Below are 27,053 nucleotides of genomic sequence, written 5' to 3' on the forward strand. Positions count from 1 at the left end.
GAGACCCTTAACTCTGTGAAATCTTATGGGTTCAGGATGTGAGCACATAATTGAGGTTAGCAATTCAAGAGGGGTGAGAGATGGCTCATGTGGAGCACAGTGCTGTGTTATTTGTGTTGGTCTAACATTGACTGCAACAGGGTGCAGTTAAACGAGAAACAGGCTTCCCACACAGGAGATGGTCCAACAATGTTTTATTGAACCTGCTGATTGCTGTACATAATCTGCTGTGGGTTAACACTTTATTAATCTAACTGATAACCTCCTACTGGCTTCACCAGACTAGCTCTCTACCACATGGTGATGATGTTCATTGGCCAGTGCACTGTGACTATCTCCCTAGCCATGTCCTGTGAGAGAGGGAGAGCCTCAATGCCCTGTGGGCTTTATAGTGGTGGTGTCCTGTCTGGTGATTGGTTGTTCTGTGTCGTGTGTGTTCATTGGTTATCCTGTGTGTCAATCACTGCCTGTCTGTATCTCATTATATACATGAGTGGATATTATGACATCTCCCCCTTTTTTAAATAAATTTTGGAACGTGGCTGTATATGCATGCATAACTATGCACAAGTGGGGAATGAATGAACATATGTACATGGGAAGGTGTCTATCGTGCAAAGACAGAGCAAACTGAATAAAATTTACAAGATTTAAGTCTATAGATTCAGTCTTTGTGGTGGGGACACCGGCACCTGGACAGGCGGAATGGCTGCCATCTCGGTGGCCTTGTGGACAGGTGGGATCACTGCCAGGTCAGTGGCCTCGTGGTGCAAGACGTCCGAAGAAGGCATGATGACATGCGGAGAAGTGCGGTCGGGTGATGGGCATGGAACTTCACGCAGCGCCCTCCTGTTGCGCCATAAAATGGAGCCATCAGCCATTTGGACAACGAAAGACCTGGGAGCAGCCTGTCTGACAACAACAGCTGGGGATGGCCAACCTCCCTCAGGCAGCTCAACGCGAACAACATCGTCTGGAGCCAGCGCAGGCAGATCCGTGGCATGAGCATCAAACGTGATCTTTTGCTGGTCCCTGGATCGCTGCACCTTCAGCAGCACCGTGAGGTGGTCAAGGTCTGGAACATGGATGGCTGGAACAGTCATCCTCAGGTTGCGGTTCATGAGCAACTGTGCCGGAGACAAACCAGTCGACAGAGGGGTTGCCCTGTATGCCAACAGCGCCAGGTTGAAATCCGAGGCTGAGTCTGCAGCCTTGCACAGCAACCGCTTGACAATATGGACCCCTTTCTCGGCCTTCCCGTCTGATTGCGGGTAATGGGGACTGGATGCGATATGACTGAAGTGGTAGGATCGTGTAAAGTCAGACCACTCTTGGCTGTAGAAACATGGACTGTTGTTACTCATTACCGTGAGTGGTATCCATGTCTGGCAAACATCTCTTTGCAGGCTTTGATGACGGACCTGGACGTGAGGTTCGACAGTTTCAGCACTTCTGGCTAGCTGGAGAAGTAGTCGACCAGGAACACGTAATAACGCCCATTGGCGTGAAAGAGGTCTATCCCCACCTTGGACCACGGAGAGGTCACGATCTCGTGCTGTTGCTGCGTTTCCTTGGGCTGAGCTGATTGAAACTTCTGGCATGTTGTGCAGTTGAGGGCTGTGGTGTAGGATGCCATGTTGGGAATGAATTTACCGAGAAAATTCACCATCCTGAGGAAACGGAGGACCGCCTTTTTGTCCTCTGGGATCTACATGGCATTGATTGCCAGCACCTTGTCAGCGTCAGGTTGCACACCCTGCTGTGAAATGTGGTCACCCAGAAACTTGATAGCGGACCGACCAAATGAGCATTTGGCCCTGTTGAGCTGGAGGCCGTTTTCATGAATCCTCTGGAAAACTTGTTTGAGGCGAGCGATGTGATCCTCGGGCGTTGTGGACCAGATAATCACGTCGTCCACATAGACTCGCAATCCCTCGATACCCGCGATGAAGTACTTCGGAAGCTGATATGATACCAAAAGGCATGCGGCTGTAGCAATACCTGCCGAACGGAGTGTTAAACGTGCACAGCTTCCGACTGGACATGTCCAGCTGTATCTGCCAGAACCCACGGGAGGCGTCCAGCTTGGTGAAGAATTTGGCATGAGCCATCTCACAGGTTAACTCTTCATGCTGCTGTGAAATGTGGTCACCCAGAAACTTAATAGCGGACCGACCAAATGAGCATTTGGCCCTGTTGATCTGGAGGCCATTTTCATGAATCCGCTGGAAGACCTGTTTGAGGCAAGCGATGTGATCACATCGTCCACATAGACTAGCACCCCCTCGATGTCCTCTATCATTTGCTCCATTATGCGATGAAATACTTCGGAAGCTGAGATGATACCAAAAGGCATGCGGTTGTAGCAATACCTGCTGAATGGAGTATTAAACGTGCACAGCTTCCGACTGGACTTGTCCAGCTGTATCTGCCAGAACCCACAGGAGGCATCGAGCTTGGTAAAGAATTTGGCATGAGCCATCTCACAGGTTAACTCTTCATGCTTCGGGATCAGGTAGTTCTCTCGCATTATGTTGCGATTCAGGTCTTTGGGATCAATGCAAATGTGGAGTTCACCAGAGGGCTTCTTGACGCAGACCATGGAGCTGACCCAGTCTGTTGGTTCCGTGACCATTGAGATGATACCCTGGTCTTGGAGCTCTCATAGCTGCGTTTTCAGACGATCCTTGAGAGGAGCCGGCACCCGGCGTGGTGCGTGGATGACTGGGATAGCATTCGGTTTGAGCACTATCTTGTAACGATATGGGAGCGTGCCCATTCCATCAAACACGTTGTGGTATTGCTTGAGAATGTCATCTATCTCAGCTTGGAGATTTACAATGGGCGAGGCAGTCGCCGGTGTCGAGGACATGGCATGGACGCGCTGGACCAGATTTAGGAGTCACCGAGCAGGGTTGCCTTGTCAGGCCGGACGATCACGAATCGTAACATCGCTTTGATTGCCTTGTGAGATACACCGAGCTGACACGATCCACTGGCAGCTATGGCATTGCCATTGTAGTCAAGGAGCTGGCAGGCTGGTGGAACAATGCTAGGTTGGTCTCGGAGGCTGTCGAGGTCCGACTGTGATATGAGGTTCACAGATTACCAGTGTCCAATTTAAATCGGATGCAAGACTGGTTAACCGTGATGAGAGCACACCACTCATCTTCAGGATCCACAGTGAGGATTGAAAGGTGGTTTGCAGGCACGGTGGAAGCCACCTCGCGCATGGTGATTAAGCCCACCCGATATGGAGACTCGAGGCAGTCAGCATCGGGGTCCGTTGGCCTGTTGGGATCCGAATCCTGCATGCGTTGTTGTATGCAGCGGACACGTCTGTGCTGCATTTGGGATCACTGGCTGTTGTTCGGTGGAGCGGACCTGCATAAGGCCATGTAATGCCCAGGCTTTCCACACTGTAGACATCGCCTTCCTTTGGCTGAACATTGCCACTTTAAATGGGCAGAGCCACAATTTGGACACGTCATGACGCTGACGTCAGCACGTTCTGTGTGCCATCGCGCATGCGCAGTGTGGTCGGCCGATGTTTGCACATGCACATTGGGGTCTTTGGCCTCGTCGTCCACCCGGTCGTGACGCGCATGCGTAGGGACCCGGGAAAAGCGCGCAAAACGGCCACTCTCCTCGATGCTCAGGCCTTGCATTTTTGTGATGGCCTGCACCCTTTCTGCCTTGTGGGAGGCTAGTTTTGCATTTTCTGCTGCCCTGATGCGGGTGCAACGATTCCTGGCATGCTCATGGACAACGCACGTTTCGATGGCGATGGAGAGGTTCAACTGTTTGATTTTGAGGAGCTGCTCCCGCAGGGAGTCGGAGTGGACCCTGAAAACTATCTGATCCTGGATCATGGAATCAGCCGTCAAGTCATAATTACATGACTGCGCCAGGATGCGGAGGTGCGTCAAGAAGGACTGAAAAGGTTCATCCTTACCCTGAAGCCTCTGTTGGAAGATGTATCATTCAAAACTCTCATTCACCTCAATGTCGCAGTGGTTGTTGAATTTCAGCAGTACCGTCTTGAACTTCGTCTTGTCTTCGCCATCGGCAAATGTGAGCGAGTTATAGATGTGGATGGCGTGATCCCCCTCTGTCGACAGTAGCAGTGCGATCTTTCGGGCATCTGATGCTGCCTCAAGGTCGGAGGCCTCGATATATAGGAGGAACTTCTGTTTGAAGACTTTCCAGTTGGCGCCGAGGTTGCTGGAGATCCAGAGTTGCGGAGGAGGTTGGATCTTTTCCAGGCTGCTGGATGGCTGGGTGCTGGTCATTGCAGATTCACTCGAGGTAGGCTCGTTAGAGTTAATAGGTCCCTGGTACCGTGATGTGTTATCTGTGTTGGTCTAACATCGACTGCAACTGGATGCAGTAAAACGAGAAACAGGCTTCCGACACAGGAGATGTCGGAGAACACTGCAGTCTAACACTGCTTTATTGAACCTGTTGATTTCTGTACATAATCTGCTGTGGGTTAACACTTTATTAATCTAACTGATAATCTCCTACTGCCTTGACCAGACTAGCTCTCTACCACGTGGTGATGATGTTCATTGGCCTGTGCACTGTGACTATCTCCCTAGCCGTGTCCTGTGAAAGAGGGAGAGCCTCAATGTCCTGTGGGCTTTATAGTGGTGGTGTCCTGTCTGGTGATTGGTTGTTCTGTGTCGTGTGTGTTCATTGGTTATCCTGTGTGTCAATAACTGCCTGTCTGCATCTCATTATATACGAGTGGATATTATGACACACAGAACTGTAGAATTTCTACAGAGCAGAAGGAGGCCATTCGACCCATCGAGTCTGCTCCAACCTGATGAAAGAACACCCTACCTAGGCCCACCCTACCCCCGTAACCCCATCTAACCTGCACGCCTATGGACAATAAGGGGCAATTTAGCATGGCCAATCCACCATTGTCCGAAAGAATCTAATACCGGTTTCTGTTCTTCAAACCCTGTACAATCTCAAACCAGCGTTCGCCCGGTGAGGAATTGAAAGGTAATCAGCAAAGCAGACAATTGAGGCTTGAATATTGGAGGACACAATACATTGAGATTCTGTAACAAAAAAAATCTTGAGGCAATGCATTCTCTCCATTTGCTGTGGTGACCATTTTAATGGCTTAGAATTTGTTGCCTTGCTGGGTAATTTGCACTGCTCTGCCATTATATTAGGCTGGTTTAGCACAGGGCTAAAGAGCTGGCTTTGAAAGCAGACCAAGGCAGGTCAGCAGCACGGTTCAATTCCCGTACCAGCCTCCCCAAACAGGCGCCGGAATGTGGCGACTACAGGCTTTTCACAGTAACTTCATTTGAAGCCTACTTGTGACAATAAGCGACTTTCATTTCATTTATAACCTCATGAACTCCAAGAAACAGTCACACCTATCCATTCATCATTAATTGTACAAAATGTTCTGGTTGGAACTTAACTGCTTAGGTATCAAAGGGAACAAATCCTGTAATGTCAATTAACCTCTCTGATCCAGAAAGGGAATAATTGAAACTGTGGTGTCTCACTCCTGCAAGAAGTCAATTGTTGTTGGAGATTTTTTGAATTAAAAATTAAAAATCACTACAGTGCAGAAGAATGCCATTCGGCCCATCCAGTCTGCACTGACCTTTCAAAAAAGTCACTCTGCCCAAGTCCACTGCCTCGCCCACCCCACCCTATCTCTGTAACCTCATAATCTGCAAATCACTGAACACTAAGGGACAATTTAGCATGGCCAATCTATCTAACCTGCATATCTTTAGACTGTGGGAGGAAACCAGAGCACCCGAAGGAAAACCATACAGACACGGGGAGAACATACAAATTCTGCACAGACAGTGACCTAGGGCTGGAATTGAACCCAAGTCCCTGGCGTTGTGAGGCAGTAGTGCTAACTGCTGTGCCAGCACAATGTTTTAATTCTTTCCTTACATGGTTTTCTCTTTTTTCCCCCTCTCTCTTCCCTTCCCTTTATTTCTCCTTCTTTACTTGATTTGACTCCAATTTATCACATTTCCTTCTCAGATATTCCTGTTTTCTTTTCTCAATTCCTAACTTTCATTGGTGAAAGAGAGGGACTGTCAACTATGTGCTATAAGCTTTACATTTTCAGCAATTTGTGGTGAAACACATCTTTCCAAGCTATTGGGTGAAGGAAAAGATTGAAATAACAGGCAACACCATACCAGTAAATTATGGGCCTGTATGCTTTCATGTTTTTAGCCTGGGTGAGTTGAGGGCGAACATTTGTGGGTGGCAAAGACCCCCAGATTTTTTAACTTTACTGCAATTAACCAGGAACTGCTTGTGGCAATTAAGATACATTATAAAGCCTAATTAGCCCTGATTACCTCTCATTGCAAACAGCCCCTTCAGCCCCATCACGGACAAAAGGAACCACTTAAGATCCTGCGGTTGAATAATTTAATGGAATGTTTATGGTGCTAATTGTGTGTTATGTTCAGACCCCTGCAATCAATTTTCTCTTACTCTGTCAATTCCGAATGCTGTGCCTCCAGATTAATTTATTAAATAGACGCAATGAACTTGAACTTGGCCCGGCAGACTGAATACTTCTGATGGCGACATTTGTGCTTATCCTTCCATGTGCAGGGGGGTTACAGACCGAAAGGCATGCAGGTGGGGGAAAGAGGAGGAGAGGGGGTAGAAGGCGAGGGGGCAGGGGTAGGGAGAGGGGGCGGGTGGGTAGGGAGAGGGGGCAGGGGTAGGGAGAGGGGGCAGGGGTAGGGAGAGGGGGCAGGGGTAGGGAGAGGGGGTAGGGGGTAGGGAGAGGGGGTGGGTGGGTGAGGGGGTAGGGAGAGGGGGTGGGTTGGTAGGGGGTAGGGAGAGGGGGTGGGTGGGTGAGGGGGTAGGGAGGTGAGGGGGTAGGGAGGTGAGGGGGTAGGGAGGGGGGGTGGGTGAGGGGGTAGGGAGAGGGGGTGGGTGAGGGGGTGGGTGAGGGGGTGGGAGAGGGGGTGGGTGAGGGGGTGGGTGAGGGGGTAGGGAGAGGGGGTGGGTGGGTAGGGGTGGGTGAGGGGGTAGGGAGAGGGGGTGGGTGGGTAGGGGGTAGGGAGAGGGGATGGGTGGGTAGGGGGTAGGGAGAGGGGATGGGTGGGTAGGGGGGTAGGGAGAGGGGATGGGTGGGTGGGGGGGGTTAGGGGGTAGGGAGAGGGGGTGGTGGGTGGGTAGGGGGTAGGGAGAGGGTGTAGGGTGTAGGGGGTAGGGAGAGGGGGTGGGTGGGTAGGGGGTAGGGAGAGGGTTGTAGGGTGTAGGGGGTAGGGAGAGGGGGTGGGTGGGTAGGGGGTAGGGAGAGGGGGTGGGTGGGTAGGGGGTAGGGAGAGGGGGTGGGTGGGTAGGGGGTAGGGAGAGGGGGTGGGGGGGTAGGGAGAGGTGGGTGGGTAGGGAGAGGGGGTAGGGGGTAGGGAGAGGGGGTAGGGAGAGGTGGGTGGTAGGGAGTAGGGGGTGGGGGGTAGGGAGTGGGGGGTAGGGAGAGGGGGAAGGGGGTGGATAGGGGGTAGGGGGAGGGGGTAGGGAGAGGGGGAGGGGGTAGGGAGAGGGGGAGGGGGTAGGGAGAGGGGGGTAGGGAGAGGGGGGTAGGGAGAGGGGGAGGGTTAGGGAGAGGGGGAGGGGGTAGGGAGAGGGGGGTAGGGAGAGGGGGGTAGGGAGAGGGGGGTAGGGGGCAGGGGTAGGGGAGGGGGCAGGGGGTAGGGAGAGGGGGTAGGGGGTAGGGAGAGGGGGTGGGTGGCTGGGTAGGGGTAGGGAGAGGGGGTGGGTGGGTGGGTAGGGAGAGGGGGTGGGTGGGTGGGTGGTGGGTAGGGGGTAGGTGGGTAGGGAGAGGGGGTGGGAGAGGGGGTGGGTAGGGAGAGGGGGTGGGAGAGGGGGTGGGTGGGTAGGGGGTAGGGGGTAGGGGGTAGGGAGAGGGGGGTAGGGAGAGGGGGTGGGTGGGTAGGGAGAAGGGTGGGTAGGGGGTAGGAAGGGAGTGTGGGTAGGGAGAGGGTGTGGATGGGTGGGTAGGGAGTAGGGAGGGGGGTGGGTAGGGGGTAGAGAGAGGGGGTGGGTGGGGTAGGGGGTAGGGAGAGGGGGTGGTTGAGGCGGCAGGGCGAGGGAGGGGTTGGGGTAGGGAGAGGGAGGGGATGTAGGGGTAGGGGGTAGGGGGCAGGGGGCAGGTGTAGAGAGAGGGGGTAGGGGCAGAGGTGCAGGGGGCAGGGGGAGGGGGGAGGGGGTAGGGGGCAGGGGTAGAGGGAGGGGGCAGGGCTAGAGGGAGGGGGCAGGGGTAGAGGTAGGGGGAGGGTGTGAGGGAGGGGGTGGGGCAGGGGCAGCGGGCAGTGGTAGAGGAAGGGGTTAGGGAGCAGGGGGCAGGAGTAGGGGGAGGGGACGGGGCAAGGGGCAGGGGTAGAGGGAGGGGTTAGGGGGCAGGGGGCGAGGGAGGGGGGTAGAGGGAAAGGGTAGGGGGCAGGGGTCAGGGGTAGAGAGAGGGGGAGGGAGAAGGGGAGGGAAAGGGTGAAGTGTTTGATGTGAAGAACAGCATGAGAGGGAGACAATAAAAGTGGGGCAGAATGGTGGGCAATGGTTAGCACTGCTGTCTCTTGGTGGCATGAGCACCGTGAACCCCGCTTCAATTCCAGCCTTGGGTGTGGAATTTGTATACTTCCCCCAGCCGATTCCCGGCTGGGTCACTGTCTGTGCGGAGTCTGCACGTCCTCCCCGTGTGTGCGTGGGTTTCCTCCGGGTGCTCCGGTTTCCCCCCACAGTCCAAAGATGTGCGGGTTCGGTGGATTGGCCATGCTAAATTGCCCGTAGTGTCCTAAAAAGTAAGGTTAAGGGGGGGGTTGTTGGGTTACGGGTATAGGGTGGATACGTGGGTTTGAGTAGGGTGATCATTGCTCGGCACAACATCGAGGGCCGAAGGGCCTGTTCTGTGCTGTACTGTTCTATGTTCTATGTCTGTGGGGAGAGGGGGGAGTGGGTGGGTAGGGGGTAGGGGGTAGGGGGTGGGGGTAGGGGGTAGGGAGAGGGGGTGGGTGGGTGGGTAGGGAGAAGGGGTGGGGGGTAGGGGGTAGGGAGAGGGGGTGGGTGGGTAGGGGGTAGGGAGAGGGGGTGGGTGGGTAGGGGGTAGGAGTAGGGGGTGGGGGTATGGCGTAGGGAGAGGGGGTGGGTGGGTGGGTAGGGAGAAGGGGTGGGTAGGGGGTAGGAAGGGGGGTGGGTAGGGAGAGTGGGTGGGTGTGTAGGGAGTAGGGAGAGGGGGTGGGTAGGGGGTAGGGAGAGGGGATGCGTAGGGACAGGGGGTAGGGAGAGGGGGTGGGTAGGGGGTAGGGAGAGGGGATGCATAGGGACAGGGGGTAGGGAGAGGGGTTGGGTAGGGGGTGGGGAGAGGGGGAGTAGGTGGGTAGGGGCAGGGGTAGGGAGAGGGGGTGGGTGAGGCGGCAGGGGGAGGGAGGGGTAGGGGTAGGGAGAGGGAGGGGATGTAGGGGTAGGGGGCAGGGTGCAGGTGTAGAGAGAGGGGGCAGGGGTAGAGAGAGGGGGTGGGGCAGAGGTGCAGGGGGCAGGGGAGGGGGCAGGGGTAGAGGTAGGGGGCAGGGGTAGGGGGCAGGGGTAGAGGGCAGTGGTAGAGGGAGGGGGCAGGGGTAGAGGGAGGGGGTAGGGGTAGAGGGAGGGGGTAGGGGTAGAGGTAGGGGGTAGGGTGCGAGGGAGGAGTAAGGGGTGGGGGCAGGGGCAGTGGGCAATGGTAGAGGAAGGGGGCAGGGGGCAGGAGTAGGGGAGGGGGAGGGGGTCGGGGGCATGGGGCAGCGGGTAGGGGTAGAGGGAGGGGTTAGAGGGCAGGGAGCGAGGGAGGGGGGTAGAGGGAAAGGGCAGGGGTCAGGGGTAGAGAGAGGGGGAGGGGGCAAGGTTAGAGAGAGGGGGAGGGTTAGAGAGAAGGGGAGGGAGAAGGGGAGGGAAAGGGGGAAAGGGTGAAGTGTTTGATGTGAAGAACAGCATGAGAGGGAGACAATAAAAGTGAGGCAGAATGGTGGGCAATGGTTAGCACTGCTGTCTCTTGGTGGCGTGAGCGCCGTGAACCCCGCTTCAATTCCAGCCTTGGGTGTGGAATTTGTATATTTCCCCCATGTCTGTGTGGATTTCCTCCCACAGTCCAAAGATGAAAGACAGATGCCACATGAAAACCACTGAATGGAAAAAGAGAGACTAAAAAAGAAAGATGCACGGCGTGTTGGAAATTTACAAAAACTATCCGAAACATAGAACAAAAACACAAAGAAACATGAAAGGGATGTTTTGATCTGCGAGGCAGGTTTGATAAAGGTACTGTATGGAAACCGAGGTAATTGACAATCAGTGGGACAGATTTGTACTTTGGACATCTCGCAATTGTAAAGTAGAATCAGAATTCTCAAACCTATTTCATGTCTTTAATCAAGAAGCAATTATGAACGATATTGGTCCATGCAGGACATCACCAGAGAAAAAATGAGTCTGTTTTTATATTGCACCTTACCTTCAGGGCAACTAGCCTTCCACAGACTTTACAGCACAGAAACAGGCCATTCGGCCCAACTGTTCTATGCTGGTGTTTATGTTTTGAGTGAGCCTCTTCCTCCCCGATCGGCGTAACATTCAATTACTTTCTCCTTCATATCTTTAACTGATTCTCCCATAAATCCTCCTGCGCTATTTGCCTCAATTACTTCCGTGTAAAGTTCCTCATTCTAACCACTCTCTTGGTGAAGAAGATTTATTAATGACAATCATATATTTATGGCTTCTCATTTTATTGATATGAATGCATTAAGCGTTTGGTCATGAGTGCTGCCAAGAGCATTTTATAAACAATGCAAAAAAGAGAAGATTGCATATTTGTCGGATTTGAATTAGAGTTCTGAATGAATGGACACGTCTTAATCGGCTCGGTCTGTCACATCCAAATCTGTTCTCCACATTAAATTACTCATTTTCACTTTTCTGTATTGGTGGTGCTATACAGGACAAAGCTTAGCCCTTTACCTCAGGCTTTTTCAACTAAAGACAAAACTATAGGTTCTCTAATGATATCAGACAGCATTAATGGAGCTGAACAAAGGATGAAGGTCATTGACTTGTGTAAGAGTTGTGTTGCTGCCAAGGAGCTTGCTTTCAGAATGGGAACATTGAACAAAGAGCAAAGAAAAGTCAGGGCAGCACAGTGGCCTAGTGGTTAGCATAGCTGCCTCACGGCGCTGAGGTCCCAGGTTTGATCCCGGCTCTCGGTCACTATCCGTGTGGAGTTTGCACATTCTCCCCGTGTCTGCGTGGGTTTCGCCCCCACAACCCAAAAATGTGCAGAGTAGGTGGATTGGCCATGCTAAATTGCCCCTTAATTGGGAAAAATAATTGGGTACTCTAAATTTATTAAAAAAAGAAAAGTACAGCACAGAAACAGGCCCTTCGGCCCTCTAAACCTGTGCCGACCATGCTGCCCATCTAAACTAAAATCTTTGGCACTTCCTGGGTCCGTATCCCTCTATTCCCATTCTATTCGTGTATTTGTCAAGATGCCCCTTAAACGTCACTATTATCCCTGCTTCCACCACCTCCTCCGCCAGCAAGTTCCAGGCACCCACCACCCTCCGTGTAAAAAAACCTGCCTCGCACATCTCCTCCAAACCTTGCCCCTCGCACCCTAAACCCATGCCCCTCTAGTAATTGACCCCTCCATCCTGGGGAAAAGCCTCTGTCCATCCACTCTGTCCATGTCCCTCATAATCTTGTAGACCTCCATCAGGTCGCCCCCAACCTCCGTCATTCCAGTGAGAACAAACCGAGTCTATTCAACTGCTTCCCACAGCCAATGCCCTCCATACCAGGCAACATCCTGGTAAATCTCCTCTGCACCCTCTCCAAAGCCTCCACATCCCTCTGGCAGTGTGGCGACCAGTACTGAACACCATACTCCAATTGATAGTTTAATCCATCCAAAAGGAGACTGGCAAGGACTTTAGCCCAGAGGACAAGGGGCTGGATTCACCGTTTTTGAGCCTAAGTGTGGTGGACCTGTGACGTTTTAAGTCAAAGAATTCGACACCGATCCCTCATTGATCCTGTGACCAGTGAGGGGCTAGTAGCCACGCCGGATAAAACTCATGGCTCCCACGATAAAATGGCAGGAGAATGGCCAGGTCTGTGGCTGCGCATGTGCACGGCGACGACCTACAGTGGTTGTGCCGTAAAACATGGCGCCAGCTGTGCGCGGACGCGGCCTGCCCCTCTGGCCACCCTGTGACCAACCCCTGGCCACCCCCCACCAGGAGGGGTAACATTAAAAGGACGTTTATTCATAACACATACTATGTGCAAAGGGGCCCGGTCAAACTTTACCAGGTCCTCTGTCATTCGGTTAGTATCTGGCCGATCTTATATACACATGGTCATAACCCCATAGTTAACAGGGAAGCTCATACTCCTCGAGCCAAATGAGCAAAACAACCAAGCCAGCCCCATGTGCTCCGCACATGTTATTACAGATCTGTTTCTCATCCCTATTCTCCTGCCTTTTCTCTGTAACCCTTGATCCCTTTATTAATCACGAACCTATCTATCTCTGTCTTAAAGGCACTCAGTAACTTGGCCTCCACAGCCTGCTGCAACAATGAGTTCCATTGATACATCCCCTTTGGCTGAAGAAATTCCTCCTCATCTCAGTTTAAAAGGATCATCCCTTCAAACTGAGGCTGTGCCCTCAGGTCTCTCCTAATAATGGAAACATCGGGCAGGATTCTCTGATCCCCTGCCGGGTCGGAGAATCGCCGGGGGGGGGGGGGTGAAATGAATCCCACCTCGCCGCCCCAACGACGGCTGCCGGTTTCTCCAGCACCGGTTTTTCGATGGAGGCGGGAGTCGTGCCGCACCGGTTGGGGGCAGTTGGCAGCCCCCCCCCAGCAATTCTCCAGCCCGCGGTGGGTCAAGTGGCCGCCAGCGTGAAATACACCGGGTCCGTACTGGCGGGACCTGGCTCTGCAGGCGGCCTGAGGAGTCCCCGGGGGGGGGGGGGGGGGGAGAATCTGGCCCACGATCGGGGCCCACCGATCCGCGGGCGGACCTGTGCCGTGGGGGCACTCTTTCCCTCTGCGCCGGCCTCTGTAACGGTCCGCCATGGCCAGCGCAGAGAACCCCCCCCCAGCGCATTCGATGGGATGACGCCAGCACACGCTGGCGCTCCCGCACATGCACCACTCACGCTCGCCGGCGGAGGACCTTCGGCGCCGGTTGGCGTGGCGCCAAGCCCTTCAGCGCCGGCTGGTGCGGCGCCAACCTTGCCGGTACCGGTCTAGCCCCTGAAGGTGTGTACCTTCCAGGCGGCCCGACGCTGGAGCGGTTCACACCACTCCTTGGCGCAGGTACGGCCACCCCGCCGGTTAGGGGAGAATCCCGCCCATCTTCTCCAAGTATACTCTATCTAGCCTTCTGGGAATTCTGTAAATTTAAATGAGATCCCCCCTATCCTTCTGAACTCCATGGAGTACAGACCCAGAATTCTCAACCGCTCCTCATATGAAAAGCCCTTCATTCCTGGGATCATTCTTGTGAACCTCTTTCTAATCTTCTTCAAGGTCAGCACATCTTTCGTTTGATACGGGGTTGAAAACTGCTCGCAATATTCTGAATGGGATCTGATAAAAGGCTATAGGGATAGTGTGTAAAAAGCATTGAAGTGTCTGATCAGCCATGATTGCATTGAAAATCGCTTATTGTCACAAGTATGCTTCAAATGAAGTTACTGTGAAAAGCCCCTAGTCGAATGGCAGACCAGGCAAGATTGGCCTACTCAAATTCCTATGTTCCTAGTTCTCATTTCAGTTCCAGTTTATTATTTTTCAGCAGGATAGGTTTTGCATGCAATCATTGACCTTAGGTAGGATGCTCTTTCCAAGAGCCGGTGCAGACTCGATGGGCCGAATGGCCTCGTTCTGCACTGTAAATTCTATGATAATCTATGATTCGTAGAACATCACTTCATAGGAACAAGAGTAAAACCTCTTGAATCTGTGCTATCATTCAATGAGAGCCTGGCTGGCGTGTACCTTAACACCATCTACCTGCTGTGGTTCACAGCCTATTTATCTTTACCGAACAGAGCTCTTTATCAATTTCAGTCTTGAAATTTTCAATCCATCATCAGTCTCAACAGGTTTTTGGAGAGGTTCAATTCCGGCTCAATTGGTGTTGACCTCAGCCAAGATGGCAGCGATCAGCTTCACAGCAAGATGAAAAGAAACCTGGGAGCAGCCAATGTTATCAACCAGGAGCGGTGCATCATTAAGAGCACAAGATGTTGGGGCAGTTGGAGACCATTCTGCTCATCGACTCTGCTCCGCCATTCAATGAGATCATGACTTATCTGATATGACAATCCTCAACTCCACTTGCCTGCCTTATCCCCATAAACCTTGATTAAAAATCTGTCTCTCTCAGCCTTGAACAAGCTTAATGACCCATTCTCTACAGCTCTCTGTGGTAAAGAATTCCAGATTCTCTACCCTCTGAGAGAAGAAATACCTCCACTCTGTCTTAAATTGGCGACCCCTTACTCTGAGATTATGCCCTCTGGTCCTAGACTCTCCCACAACGGAAAACAACCTCTCAGCCTCTACCCTGTCAAGCCCCCTGAGAATCATTGGTTGGCGGGCGAGGGTAGGGTAGGAATGGTACATTACAATGGATAGGGGTGAACCTTCACACAGTTTACCCCCTTCTCTGTCATAACATCAGACGAAGGACAATGGAATCATGGAGTAAGCATGACCACAAGGCCAAGCCAGAGAAGCCCGCAGACATTCACTTCACGCTTTAAAAAAATAATAATTCATGGGATGTGGGCACCGCTGACTGGGTCAGCATTTGTTACCCACCCCTCATTACCCATGAACTGAGTGTCTCACCCGGCAATTTCAGAGGGCAGTTAAGAGTCAGCCACATTGCTGTGGGTCTGGAGTCACATATGGGCCAGACCAGGTAAGGATGGCAGATTTCCTTCCCTCAAGGACATTTTAGGCATGAACGATTCTGGTACTTTTTGTTACATTACTCTTTGGTAGTACATCGTTACTCTTTGCTTCCTAATCCAGAATGGTCTGATGGTGTGATTCTGAAGAAACCACCAATCTCTAATTTAAAGCAAAACTAATTTATTGAATAACGATTGATTAATATTGAGTTTGCACACGCCACAGAACTATAACTAGTAATCAAGTAATCTATATTCAAATAATCACTAATTTAAACTACACGTGGTTGTTTCTATCTCATCTTAAGTATGCTGTGATCTACTGGCTAGAAGATCCCCAAGATCCCCTGAGTTCTTATATTTATAGTGGGAACTAATGGTGCCCTCTAGTGATTGTCTTATACTGAAATGTAATAATGAACCCTTTACTTGTCTACATATATACATATCATTACATTTTTGATCTCGTGAAACACATGGACCGTGGATGGTGAGCAGGGATAGGGGAGTGGGACGAATTGGATGGATGATTCAAAAATCTAGCAAGGGTATGATGGGCCAAAAGGCCTCTTGGTCTACCTGAGAAGAGCACTGTTTTCTGTAAAGAGTTACAGAACAGTAGAGCACAGGCGCAGACCCCCTTGATGGTTTATTTTTGAACCAGCAGCATATTTATTTTGGGCCTCGAGAGGTAAGCATGGTTTGAACAGACCTTCATTTTGCATGTCCCGTTCACTTATTTCCGGGACATAGTCTCAAGTGCATTTGAACATTGTGAATTATTAATAAAAAAAATATTTCCATCACTGGACTGAAGCACAGCATGCTACTTAAGAACTTGTTAACAGATGCTGCTGTGATATTACTGTCACGCGGGAAGCATGTAAGGATGAGACATTATCTATTATTGACTTCCACTTTAGCTGCAACAGAGCATTAGGTAGTGGGGTGATCTCAACCTTACCTTCCAGGATTAAAAACAGTTGGGAAAGGTTAATCAAAATTGTCGCCGATGGACGGCACGTGGCACAGTTGTTAGCACTGCTGCCTCATAGCACCAAAGACCCGGGTTAGATTCCGGCCTTGGGTGACTGTGTGGAGTTTGTACATTCTCCCCATGTCTGCTTGGGTTTTCTCTGGGAGCTCCAGTTTCCTCCCACAGTCCAAAGATGTGCAGGTTAGGTGGATTGCCCATGCTAAATTTCCCCTTAGTGTCCAAAGGTTAGGTGGGATTACGGCGTTAGGGCGTGACAGTGGGCCTAGGTAGGTGGGTCGGTGCAGATTCGATGGGCTGAATGGCCTCCTTCTGCACTGTAGGGATTCTATGATTCTATGACTCCTGCTGAAAAACGTACATTGCAAATACAGGATGAGGGGCAAGATTAGACTCAGCAATGATGTCCCCACAGTTGGATAGCCTGTCAACACTCACCATCCAGATTTGCACATATAAAAGGGAACGACGGATGCTCAAAGGTTGGCGAGGGGATCAGGCTGCCTGGCAGTCTTAAAGCCAACTTCATTAAGTGCTTCAACCTTATTTACACCTCTCAAAGCTCAAAATAAATGTGCCAGTGGTTCAAAAATAAAACATTCGGCCTGTGCTCCTGAGTTTTGTTGTTCTGCAACTCTGCTTAAAATAGTGCTCTCTTCGGGCAGCGCAGCAGACCACTTGGCCCATCAAACCTCTGCTTGACCTTTTGAAAGGGCTATCCAGTTAAAACTGTAAAATAGAAAGATGTATTGTGGAAGCAAAAGGCAAGAAGCAGATGTGGGGCGGGTGATTTAATGGAAAAGTTTCTAAGTGCTATAGTGAGTGGGAACTGCCGCAAGCTTCCCAATGCTCGGCCCGACGAGGCCGTCGCCCATATCAAATGTTAATTGGACCACTTAATGAGGCCCCACGGGTTTCACGCTGCAAATGATGGTCCTGCCGGCTAATTCGCTGGGACTGCGCCGCCAGCTCCCCGCTAATAAGGTAGAGCTGCAATTAAACGGATTCTGCAGAGCAAACCCAACACAGCTCGCAGCCATGCCACCGAGGAGACCAGCCCAATGATTCGGGCATGTCGACCTGGCCAGATTATTGAACGCGGTTGAGGTCAGATTAGATGCCCTGTTCCGCTAAGGGTCGAGGAGGCTCAGCGGCAGTGTAGCCAATGCCATAAGAAGATCAACGACCTCCACCGGGCTGCACAGGTGTGTTAGCACTGGCCCCCAGGATCGTTCCTGCCTGATGCACCATCAATTGGACACGAGACGAAGATGTGATCCAAACAAAGGCTTTAATGCACAAGATGTGTGCCCGGCAGCAGACGTACAGAGGAATGGCCGACTGCCGGGGTACACGGGTTCTTACATCCCGCCTTGTAGGCGGAGCTACCTACCTCTCAGCCAATCGGCTGAGAGGCACATGACTTACCCGGGCCAATGGGCAGCGAGTCCTCTGCACCAATAGCAGCTCACTTCTAAGGTACCGTAATGCCCCTAGTCATACTACCACACTGCCCATTCCTCCACATGGCCCTGGCACTGCCGCTGCCCAATACTGTACAGTGCCCCGGCACACCCATGTCCAGCAGTGCCACCCATGTCTAGCAGTGCCACCCATGCTGCCACCCCCCATTCCCACCCCCTCCACCCTGACAACAACCCCCCATGCCAACGTATGGGGCAGCACGGTAGCACAGTAGTTAGCACTGCAGTCTCACAGCACCTGGGACCCGGGTTCGATTCCGACCTCAGGTAACAGTCTGTGTGGAGTTTGTACGTTCTTCCAGTTTCCTCCCACAGTCCAAAGATGTGCAGGTTAGATGGATTGGCTATCCTAAATTGCCCCCAGGTAGGATTGCAGAAATAGAGCATGGGAGTGGGTCTGTCTCGGCTGCGTTTTCAGAGGGTAGGTGCAAACCCGATGGGCCGAATGACCTCCTGCTGCACTGTAGGGATTCTATGATTCTATGATGCAGTCAATAGCGTGCAGCCATGATATTCCGAAAGGGATGTCAGCGACACTGCAGCAGATTCATACCGACTGGAGGAGTCCCAGAGGCTACAGGCGCAGGAGATAGCGTTGGCACTCCGTGATACAGAAGCCAATACTGCTGGGGTGGCACCCTTGGTGGAGAGCCTGGTGCACACCATCGGCAGTATGAACAGACGTGCCTAAGTCAGTGACAGCCATGGCCAAGCACCTCAACAGCATGTCCCAGTCGGTGGGGGACGTCTCTCAGGTGGACCTTGGTGAGGTGCTGCGGAGCATGTCATAGTCTCAGGTGGACATTGCCGAGGCCCTCCAGAGCATGTCCTGGGCGTTGGGGGATGTGTCCCAGTCGTAGGTGGACATTGCTGGGGCACTCCAGAGTATGTCCTTGGCACTAGGGGACATGTCCCAGTTGTAGATGGGTATTGCCGAGGTTCTCCAGAGCATGTCCCATTCACTGAGGAGCATCGCCGAGGGTGTCGACACCACACTGCCGACATTGGGGAGCCACCAGGGCTGGCACAGCTAAATTACATCGGGGTAGCTGGGGATCGATCCAGTTGAACCCCCCAGCCCCACCGGTGGCGGAGTGCCCCCGAGGGTGGGGGGGCAGGAGCCCGAGCACCAGGGCAGCAACCCAGTGTCCCAAAGCTCATTGCCTGGGAACCAGCTTCACATTTTTACAATGCAGTACTAATCGGCACCCGTGTGACCACTTCCTGGGGAGTCGGTTAGATGATGGGAGGCCATTAGATGGGGTCTTTCCTGTTAATTATATGGAGGTTGAGGGCAGCATGAAGGCGCAGTGGGTTAGCCCTGCTGCGTCACGGCGCCGAGGTCCCAGGTTCAATCCCGGCTCTGGGTCACTGTTCGTGTGGGGTTTGCACATTCTCCGCGTGTTTGCATGGGTTTCGCCCCCACAACCCAAAGGGCAGCACGGTAGCATGGTGGTTAGCATAAATGCTTCACAGCTCCAAGGTCCCAGGTTCGGTTCCCGGCTGGGTCACTGTCTGTGCGGAGTCTGCACGTCCTCCCCGTGTGTGCGTGGGTTTCCTCCGGGTGCTCCGGTTTCCTCCCACAGTCCAAAGATGTGCGGGTTAGGTGGATTGGCCATGATAAATTGCCCGTAGTGTCCTAAAAAGTAAGGTGGGGGGGGGGGTTGTTGTGTTACGGGTATAGGGTGGATACGTGGGTTTGAGTAGGGTGATCATTGCTCGGCACGACATCGAGGGCCGAAGGGCCTGTTCTGTGCTGTACTGTTCTATGTTCTATGTGCAGGATAGGTGGATTGAATACGATAAATTGCCGCTTAATTGGAAAACAATGAATTGGGTACACTAAATTTTTTTAAAAATTATATGAAGATTGGCCTTAACTGTTGATTATTGGATTCTCGCCACACTACGGCGGGTCCTGATTTTGCCAACAGGAGGGGCCAGTTAGATCGCAAACCGATTGCCGCTTGGCTCAGTTCTCAATTTTGGCCTCTCCTGCGATCTAACGGCCGTGTTGCGCTCAAGCAAGGCTGCCATTAAATCGCGCCCATAGGGCAGCACGGTGGCCTAGTGGTTAGCACAACCGCCTCACGGCGCTGAGGACTCAGGTTCGATCCCGGCTCTGGGTCACTGTCCGTGTGGAGTTTGCACATTCTCCCCGTGTCTGCGTGGGTTTCGCCCCCACAACCCAAAAATGTGCAGAGTAGGTGGATTGGCCACGCTAAATTGCCCCTTAATTAGAAAAAATAATTGGCTAATCTAAATTTATTTTAAAAAAAATTAAATCGCGCCCATGAAATACAGGCAAGAGAAATACAAATCAAAAGCAATAGTAACATCAGATACAGCAGGGATAGGAAATCCTGAGGAGAATGTTAACCCAGCAAAAGGGGCATTGCAGAACTGGGAGAGGAAGAAAAAACTCAAGCGATTTGGGAACAAAGGTGTAGATTTATGATTACATAGATACACTGTATTCTCACAGTGCACAGATACCTCAAACTTCACATTCAAAATGTAGAGACTTATCCATGAAAATGTAGCAAGGTTCCACAAACGGGGTGAGGTGAATGTTCAGCTAACCAGTTTCTGGTGGTTTGGACTGAAGGAGGAGTTCCCTCCAAGAAACCATCTTCCACACACAAATTACAGGGGTAGGTTGGTGGAACCTCCAATCTAACGTCTACTCCCACAATGCAGTGGTACCAGGGTTGCCAACTCGGGTTGGACATATTCCTGAAGGCTTCATCACATGACTTCCTCATGCTCTTGCTATTGGTCACCGCTCTCCGGCAGCCAATTGGAAAACAAAAAGACTCTTTGCTACCTGATTGGAGGGTCTTGAAAATGCCATAGTCTTTTCCCCCACCTCCCAATATTGTTTATAATTGATGAGCAAAAAGCCCAAAGGAATTGGATTTTTCTTTGAAGGACCGATGATTTTTCTCCCTGGTTGCTCACAGAAATATGCCGGAGATTAATTTTCAATTCCCGAACTTTGACAACCCTTAGCACTCCTTTTGTATGATGCCTGACAGACTGCCTGTGGGGGTCTGAAAACCAAAAACCTTCTAACCCAGAGGCAAGAGGGACACCAGTGGAACCAAACGAACAAGCAGATAAATTCATAAAACAAAAGAATGATTCTCAACAGCCACCTTGACCATTTAATTTCATCAGACCCACATTGCAAATTGAGACAAGCTTCATAAAATTGAAACAAATGAGCCCTGAAGTCTGACCAAAAGAATTACATTAAAATCAATGATATTAATTTTTGCTGGTCTCTTCCTTGCTTCAAGAGGGAGGTTGGTGGGGGAGAAGAGAGCAATCACTCATATAATTTCTAAAACTAGGAGCTGAAGAGAAGGCTCTTTCATGCTCAGTAAAACCAGAAGCAGTTTTACAGGAAAGCCATCTCCTGTAAATGACCTTTAAAGAAGGTTCTCAAAGCCAAACCTTTTGTTCACCCCCATTGGAGTCGATGCAGTCTGGCTCTCAATCATCATAATTGCACACAGACACAATTCCTCACAAAGTATGAAGGAGCTCTGTGTACATAACTATTTAGTCATCAGAGCCACTTAAGGAGGAAAATGGACTCTGGAGGAATTGCTGCTGTAAGAGAGGAGACCTGCATTAAATAAAGCATCACTGAACAGTGGGATCATTTGCATTATGTTGAAGCCAGTCAGAAAGCTGCAGCCTCCACCAGCACAACAGATCTCTCAGCTCACCAACAAGCATAGAAAGAGAAGGTTGTTGTTTTAACCCACTCCTGCCCGTTATGAACTTGGGGGAGACAGGGTGGAATTGTTCCATGCCCCCCGCCAGCAGGTTCAATGGCGGGCTGGTGGAGCTGGGTGGGAGGAATTTGGTGGGAGCCCGAAAATCGATTTTACGCCGGCATGACAGCGGGATTTTCCACTGGCACCAGCCACAGCAGATCAGGAAACGCAGATCGGCGCGAAACTCATTTGCATCCCACTAACGGGATGCAAATAAAAGCCTGACACCCCACGCCCGATTCCTCGTGGCACCAGCTGGAAAAGACGCCAGTGTGAAACGTACTTCGAACAAGTTGGCGCGCAGATATCAGGAATCACCTGAACAATGCCGAAGGCTGCCTCCGGAGTTTAGTGTGCAAGCAGCCCACAACCATGGATCCCTGAGCACCGCAATAGTCAGTGGGAGGAGCATCTAGAGGCGAACCTTCCAGATTCAGTGTCCTGGAGAGGGTCCATCTTCCGGCTTGAGAGTGCTCCCGGAGATCCATCTTCATTTTCAGGAGGCTCTCCCAGTAGCGGGTCAGCGATGTCAGAAATAGGACTACCCCTATGACTGCAGGTCAACACTGGGAGCATCTTCAGAATGGTCCTCTGGCTGAGGTGCCATGGGTTACTGAAACTTAGTCCATGTCTGCACTTTCAAGAAGGAAGGTGGGGAAGCAATTGGGCTTAGACTAACTACAATGACAGAGTTCGATCCCAATAAATGTCAAAATAGTTTATTCTAAAACCTGCATCAAGTAGGGAAGTCCCATACCTTGGTGAATTCAACAATTTAACTTTGGTATAACCAGTGGAGCCATTACATAAACTTAGTTGAAATGTATCAGGATTAGGCTGCATCACTCCATTCCTATTGAATTGGCGCTAAGCAGTGCTGAGTGCAAAGGGTGAGAAACCTCTGTTGGCTACCAACACATGCTAACATGGTGATATTTTTAACAAAGTCAGAGTTTCCTCACCACGGTGCAACTGGTGATGGGGGTGCTGGTAGAAGGGTGCAAATGCACAGCAAAGTCGGCATCAAAATGGTACATAATTTGGCATCAGCAGCATTCCTTTATGCTGCTGCCTAAGAACCCAATGGTGCCAGTGGTGTCTTCCCAGGGCTGGCGTGATCCTGTCATTTCTATTTTCGATGCTTGAAAAGTAAGCAGCCTCAGGAAGATTGCCCACAATGCGGCAGTGGCCTATTGTCATTTTAAATTAATAGGCTGCATCTTAAAACATTGCCAAGTGAGAGGGGAATGTCCCTTTAAGTCCTATTGACATGTTTGACCATTGCTACCAAAAGCTCTGGGGCATAAATGCTGGTCCTGGCAGTAAAGGGCATGGGTAGATCAAAGGAATTAGGATTCCTGCAACTGACGGAACACACTGAATAAAACATGTTTTCAAACAAATTGCATGACTTTTGTGCTCTTTGAGGTGAATTGAGCTGGCTAATGGGATGTTTTGCTTTTCAGGCACGTTCCATTCTGCCCCCAACAATATGTTTCAGCCCCAGTGTCAGAAGATCAGTTCCATGTTGAGACAGTATACATTTGTCAATGTGTGGTTTCTCAGTGTGGGAGCATCATCCCCCCCCCCCCCCCCCCCCCCCAACCACCACCAGCACCACCCAAAGTTCAGACAGTCTTGTGCTCTGAACCCTCAGTCACCAGGGCCTCGATCGCATCTGTCCAAACACATTTCTTGAAGCACAAGCATCTAGTCAGATTAAACTTCCATCCCATTTGTCCTGATCTGGATTTGAACCCAGGCCTCAAAAGGCTGGTACCATCGTACTGCAGTAACCAATCAACCAGCAAATATGCTTGTAACCTCTTTTTGGCCATCAAATATCTATTACAATCATCATTCATGAAATGGTATGATATAAATAATGCACGGCTACCTCTGGTGAAGTGATGAATTGAATTTCATAATCTGAGCATTATCAAAGAACAAAGGTGTGCTGCTTTGAAGCAGGTTTTTGTCTTCAGGTACTGTGGAACTGTATAAAAACAGCTGAGATGCGACTGGCTTTCTGCACCACAACCTTGGAATTGGTCCATTGATGTTCGAACACAGAAATGGGGATGAGTTGGGTCCAATCGAGTGCTATTAAAATGGAGGAGGAATGCTCTTGCTGATGAATATAAGCAAGGTACCTCGTACAGTGTGCCATCAAGGTTGATAAAAGTGAGGCAGAGAGTCGATAAAAGCAGTAGGAGCAGTTATATTAAGATAAGCTTCAGTTTTAAAATATTGTGGTTTATATGAGGAAGGTCAAGAGTTGGAGATCCTGGATAAGAACAAGACCATAAGACCATAAGTTATAGGAGCAGAATTAGGTCATTAGGCCCATCGAGTCTGCTTGCTATTAGATCATAGAACATAGAACGATACAGCGCAGTACAGGCCCTTCGGCCCACGATGTTGCACCGACATGGGAAGTCAAAAACTAAAGGCCATCTAACCTACACTATGCCATTATCATCCATATGCTTATCCAATAAACTTTTAAATGCCCTCAATGTTGGCGAGTTCACTACTGTTGCAGGTAGGGCATTCCACGGCCTCACCACTCTTTGCGTAAAAAACCTACCTCTGACGTCTGTCCTATATCTATTACCCCTCAATTTAAGGCTATGTCCCCTCGTGCTAGCCACCTCCATGCGCGGGAGAAGGCTCTCACTGTCCACCCTATCTAACCCTCTGATCATTTTGTATGCCTCTATTAAGTCACCTCTTAACCTTCTCTCTAACGAGAACAACCTCAAGTCCATCAGCCTTTCCTCATAAGATTTTCCCTCCATACCAGGCAACATCCTGGTAAATCTCCTCTGCACCCGTTCCAAAGTTTCTCATTCCCATTCTCCTACCTTCTCCCCATAACCCCTGACCCCCTTATTAATCAAGAATCTATCTCTGTCTTGAAGACACTCAGTCACTTCACAGCCTTCTGCGGCAAAGAGTTCCACAGATACACCACACCTTCTTGTTGAAAACATTCTCATCTCAGTTTTAAAGGATCATCCCTTTAGTCTGAGATGGTGTCCTCTGGTTCTAGCTTTTCCCACAAGTGGAAACATCCTCTCCATGTCCGCTCTCTCCAGGCCTCGCAGTATCCTGTAAGTTTCAATAAGATTCCCCCCCATCCTTCTAAACTCCGACGAGTACAGACCCAGAGTCCTCTACCGTTCCTCATACGACAAGTTCTTCATTCCAGGGATCATTCTTGTGAACCTCCTCTGGACCCTTTCATGAATAGCTGTGGTCCCAACACTGACCCCTGCGGAACACCACCAGTCACTAGCTGCCATCATGAAAAAGACACCTTTATCACCACTCTGCCTCCTGCCAGTCAGCCAATCCTTTATCCATGCCAGTACCTTGCCCCTAGTACCATGGGCTCTTATCTTATTTACCAACCTTCTATGTGGCACCTTGTCAAAGGCCTTCTGGAAATCTAAATAGATCATGTCCACTGGCTGTCCTTTGACTAACTTCCTCGTTATCTCCTCAAAGAATTCTAACGGACTTGGCAGGCATGAGTTCCCATTGACAGTGCTGTGCTGATTCAGCCCTATTTTACCAAGTCAGTGTAGGGAGGACATATTGGATTTTAATGTTAACATAGAGAGAATATAATTATGAACCTAAAAGAGTGATTCTTGACTATCGTCCTTCATTCCATCCCAATTTTAAAAATAATTAATAAATAGAAGTGTCCAATGAAAATAAGAGACACAGACAATTGGCAATTTATCTCCAAAAGATCAGTATTAAGAAGAATAAAATTTAAATCCTGGAGACTCCGGGCCAATCCTGGAGAGTGGCAACAATACTCTACCTGTGTTACATCAATATTAACATACCACATGTGCGGCCATACCCAAGAACTCTGCTTTAATCTTTAATAAGATTCTGAGGTGACTTGACGGGGTAGATGCTGAGAGGATACTTCCTCTCGTAGGGTACACGGTACAAAGATAAGGGCTGGGATTCTTCGCGGCCATCTGCCAGTGGAGGGAATTCCGATGGCCTAGCAAATTGAGCGACACCAAAAACAGCTTTCAGGCCAGTCGTGAAACCCATTGTGACTCTCCCAGCCCACCTTGCCTGTCGGCCCCAATGCCGCTGATGAAGTTCCCGCCCAGACCTGGTGCAAACATGCAGCTCATTAGAGCTGTTACAATTCTAATTTACAGGCAGGAGACCTGATTCACCTGGTGCCTGTTATTCCCCAGCCCATAGCAGCCAGGAGTCCTGCTGGCATGAATTGGTGCAAGTTGTAAGAAATGGAGTCTGAGGGGTGACAAGGGGGTGAGTACCCTCTTTACAATCCATGATGTCACGGAGGGGGTCTGCCATGGGAGTTGGGGGTCAGGGGGCGTGCTGGGCTGGTGGGGCTCAGGTTGGGGGTCTCTTTTCGGATGGGGGTCTTTTGGCTGTTTTTCCCATCTGCAGTCTTGAATTCCTTTCAACAGTTTATCAGCATCTGAGAAATGGCCGGGATTCTCCTGCCCCGCTGCCCCAAAGCCGGCTGCCCTATTCTCCGGCGCCATTTATTTGGCGGTGACGGGATTCCCGCCACGCCAATCGGGGGCCATTGACAGCCCCCCCTCCCCTCCCCCCGGCGATTCTCCAGGCCCCAATGGGCTGAGTGGCTGACCAATTTTGGCAAGTCCCGCCGGCGTGAATTACTCACATCACGCACGGTGGGACCTGGCAGGTAAGTGTGTGGGGGTGGTCCTTGGTGGGGGGGGGGGGGCGAGGGGGGATCCACCACGGTGCCTTGTTCCATGGGGGGACTTCTTTCCTCCACGCCGAGCCTCTGTAGGGCTCCGCCAAATTGCCCGGGGCCAGCGCAGAGAAGAGAACACTGCGTGAGAGCATGTGCGGAAATATGCCGGCTGGTCCACGCATGCGTGAGATCATTGCGGCCGTTCCGCACATGCCCTTCAACACCAGCTGGAGCGGCGCCAACCCCTCCGACGTCCACCTAGCCCCCGAATGTTCGGAGAATTCCTCACGTTCGGGGGCTGTTGACACCGGAATGGTTTGCACCGGTTTTCCTGCCGGCATGGGGCCTTAGTCCCCAGAAAGGAGAATCCCAACCATAGATCTCTGATAATTAAGTGAAAGTGTTCCCATCGGCAGCCTTAGTCCCTTTAAATTGGCAGTCAGTATTCCAAATTTGAAGATCTGTGAGATGAAGGTGAACTTCCCTTTAACGTGGTGGAAACATTTGAAGTGTTTTTTTCAGTCAGTTTCATTGCCCTTCAACTTTTTCTAGCCTGCTAGTATGCCTAGAAGCCTAAAAACTTTGAATTGCATTGTTTACACTCAATTTCACAGATCATTGTCTTTTACCAGCTATTTGATTGACAGAGCTTGGCAGTTTCAAACTGAGGATTAAGATTCTTTATTTCTATAGCTCTACAGGGGTTCTGTTAATTCTGAGGAGCAGCTGTTTTTTGAACAGCAGTTTTTTTAAAGGCTGTATTTAATTTCAGCACCTGGAAACTTTTAAGCACAAGCCCACCTGACTCCCACCTCCCTGATGCCACCCCCCTCCCCCGGCACCTTGAAAGTAATTGTAGGGAAGGTACTCACCCCCTTGCCACCCTCTGTGTGCAATGTGCCAGGTTGGCACTGTCAAGGGTTGTGGCCTGAAGGGGAGGAATTGGCAGGGGGGCTAAAGGGGTGACCATTGCCCATCATTAGGGATGGGGATGCCCTTTCCAGTGAACTGACGTGAGGTTGAAGCAGCATTCTGAGTTTGGGACACCATAAGGACACCCCAGTCTCTG

At 50.9% G+C, this 27,053-nt stretch overlaps 1 long non-coding RNA gene across 4 annotated transcripts in view; it reads left to right on the forward strand.

Annotated features, from left to right (window-relative positions):
• Positions 1 to 27,053, forward strand: part of LOC119953319 — a 148,452-nt gene that overhangs the window by 14,863 nt on the left and 106,536 nt on the right. The window contains exon 1 of one of the 4 annotated variants that reach the window (XR_005457992.1): positions 10,122 to 10,311. The exons of 2 other annotated variants lie outside the window; for them this stretch is intronic. This is a non-coding gene — a long non-coding RNA (uncharacterized LOC119953319). Of the gene's footprint in view, positions 1 to 10,121; positions 10,312 to 23,149; positions 23,402 to 27,053 lie in introns of those variants that run through there. One more of the 4 variants, XR_005457990.1, reaches the window with a different exon arrangement.

This window comes from Scyliorhinus canicula, chromosome 18, assembly GCF_902713615.1.
Source record: "Scyliorhinus canicula chromosome 18, sScyCan1.1, whole genome shotgun sequence".
NCBI lineage: Eukaryota > Metazoa > Chordata > Chondrichthyes > Carcharhiniformes > Scyliorhinidae > Scyliorhinus > Scyliorhinus canicula.